At 38.2% G+C, this 3094-nt stretch overlaps 1 pseudogene; it reads right to left on the bottom strand.

Annotated features, from left to right (window-relative positions):
* Nucleotides 1-809: 809 nt before the first annotated feature.
* On the bottom strand, nucleotides 810-2778 carry LOC138174271 (pleiotropic regulator 1 pseudogene; annotated as a pseudogene).
* Between the last annotated feature and the right edge of the window lie 316 nt (nucleotides 2779-3094).

The following is a 3094-nucleotide window of genomic DNA, read 5'->3' as shown; positions in this document are numbered from 1 at the left end:
GATTGTTACCCCTGCTTTTTTTTTTTTACTTCTGTTGAAACATAATAGATTCTGCTACATCTCCTTGTGAGACGCTGAGTCTCTCATGTTTTCTTGTTCATGTGTACCTTTTTATGCATCTCTTGAGGTCTATGTTTGAATTTCAAATTTTCTCTTCAGGTCTGATAATATTTATCAGGAATGCTCAGAATTCCTCTATTTCATTAAGTATCCATTTTTTCCCCTGAAGGATTATGTGCTGTACAGGTTATCGTTGGTTGTAATCCTGGCTTCATTATCTTATGGAATATCATATTGCAAGCCCTCTGCTTCTTTAACATGGATGCTTCTAAATCTTGTGTGAGGCTCTATGATACTTTTATTGTTTCTGCCTCTTTACAATATTTTCTTCTTGACATAGGAGTTCTGGAATTTGATTGTAATATCTTACATGTTTGCATTTTGGGATCACTTTCAGGAGGTGATTGTTGGATTCTTTCAATTTCTATTTTACCCTCTGGATTTATTTTATTGAGACAGTTTTCCTTTATAATTTCTTATAGTATGCTATCTAGGCTCTTTTTCCAATTGTGACTTACAGGTAGTCCAATAATTCTTAAATTATCTCTCATTGTTGTATTTTACAGGGCATTTTTTATGATGATATATTCCACTTTTTATTCTTTTTTTCCTGTTTTTTTTTTCTTTTTGGAGAGCAATTGGTGTTAAGTGATTTGCCCAAAGTTGCACGGCTAATAAGTGTGTCAAGTGTCTGAGTCCAGATTTGAACTCAGGTCCTCCTGACTCCAGGGCCAGTGCTCTATTCACTGCACCACCTAACTGCCCCCCCTTTTAAAATTTTTTTTTGACATCTCATGGAGTTATTAGTTTCCATTTGCGAATTTCTAATTGTTAAGGCATTTTTTTTTTCTTCAGTAAGCCTTTGTAACTCTTTTTCCATTTAGTCTAGTATTCTTTTTAAGTAGTTCTTTTCTTTGGTGAATTTTTGTGCCTTTTTTACCATTAAACCAAATTGTTTTTTTTTTCTTTCACTTTTTAAGGAAAAGGGAGTTTATTCTAAAATGTGATGAAGCAGTAATGACATATGCTGAGTTTTCCTTCATAGTCTTATATAGAATATAATGTGACTGAATGAACTTATAAAAGATAAAATATAACAATGGTCCAATTATGAAGACTTCACCACTTTAAAATCTTCTCTTGACCATTTCTGGTTTCCAGTAGCCTGAATGAGTTTCTTCATCCCTGAGCTGAGCTGAATCATGTTCTCTGTATACCTTATTGGTTTTATCAACTTCTGCAGTGAGTAATCAGCTTCCAGATTGGTCAAAAACACATACAAATATTCCTGACTTGCTGTCCAAAGATCCAGGCTGCACAACCGTATGCACTCTTTGGAAATTGTATCCAGTTTCTTGTCCTGCAGATGCATGGTGTCATTATCTTTTCCAGACACCATCACTCCCTCTGAATTCACAGTTAATGTATTCATTATAGCATCATGACCAGAGAGGTTTTGAAGGAAGTTTCCATCAGGGAATCTGCACTGTTTAATATTATCTGGAGAACCAGATGTAAACATGTAATGTCTTGGATGCAAAACTCCTGCTGTCGTGGATTTTTTGTGATTTGTTAATGTGGCTCATGTTTTTTCCATCACTAAGTTCCATAATTTTATGGTTGTGTCATGTGTCATGGCTTCCTGTAATGATATATAGTTCTGAAGCTTGACACTCTACTGTATCCACTGGATTTGTATGCCCCACCAATATGTGTGCACTGGTTCCTGTCCTCAATATCCATGTCCTTTCAGTTGAATTCCTGCTACAAGTTACCAGCACATCAATTGTTGGGTACAAATCAAAACCATATACTCCACTTAGCTGTCTATCATAATGTCTGATAAACTTATTGTATTCAAAGTCCCAGTACTTCACCTGCTTGTCTTCACAGGAGAAGAGGTATGGACTCCTTGTACTTACTATCACCCCCTTACACTACTGATATTTCTAGTCAATGATTCATTTGCCACTAGCCAGGTCCCAGATTTTTATAACAAACCACTGATTGCCATATTCTAGCAAGACATTGGACCCAGTCTAGATGTCCACTGATGACTCTGTATAGTTCCTATTATAGAGGCCACTGTGGTTTAGGTATCATGGGGGCCTTTTTGGCTATCACTGCAGTATTCTTTGTGCCATCAGCTTCCAACATAGTCAGAGTCATCCCAGCTGCTTGTTGGTACATACCACCTATGCTAGCAAAAGAAGGGTTTGCATCTAGCCTCCTTCAGAAGATAGTGCCACAGCTGAAGACTGTACAGTAGATTCACTTGGCAATCTTTGAATCTGAGTATTTGCAGTCAAAGCCACATGAGGAACTGGTGAGTATGGACATGTAGTAGTCACTAATTATTCAAGTCCTTGTCCTTGATTGGCAGGATACTAGTTCTGCCCACCTGCATCCACTGCACTCAGAGAGTCTTTCTCTCTAAGATTTTTTTTCACAATGGGCATGTGCAACACAGGACCATACTCTGTATGAAGTTTAGCAGACCTCTTTAGCTTGTGACTCTCTTCATTCAATTCTAGTGATTTTTATGATCAGACACAAACATGCCATGGGTCCTCTCCAATAATCTGAACACAAAGGTGTGTGCAGAATGTTTCTGTACCTCCCCCACCATGATGCTGACCAGCCTGCCAAATTTCTCTAATTGCACCTTGAGTGTACTTCTAGGAGGCTTCTAGATCAGGAGACAACTGCAGCTGGAATGGAGACTTTGAGCAGAGACTTTTCAAACTGAGTCAGTACTGGCCTTTCATACCACTTTTCCTCCTGGGCTTTTCCTCCCCTTTCTCATTTCCATGATGAAGGTGTGACTTTCATCCTCTTCAGGAGTAGCAAAGTAGAAAAACCCCTTAGTTCCACCTCAGCAATCACAACCTCTCAGTCCTAGGTTACCCTCTCAACTCTACTTAGCTTACCCTCTCCTTTAATTAACATTTAACTTTGAAACCCTTTGGAATGCATCCAAGAGTTGACATCCTGAAACAATGAAGAGGGGAGTTTATACCCTAGATCAACTACC

The sequence above is a fragment of the Petaurus breviceps genome, unplaced genomic scaffold (assembly GCF_028583685.1).
Source record: "Petaurus breviceps papuanus isolate PSGF00001 unplaced genomic scaffold, PetGlider_PUasm1.0 688, whole genome shotgun sequence".
Taxonomy (NCBI): domain Eukaryota; kingdom Metazoa; phylum Chordata; class Mammalia; order Diprotodontia; family Petauridae; genus Petaurus; species Petaurus breviceps.
The sequence above is the reverse complement of the archived record's forward strand: the minus strand, read 5'-3'. Positions and strand labels throughout refer to the sequence as shown.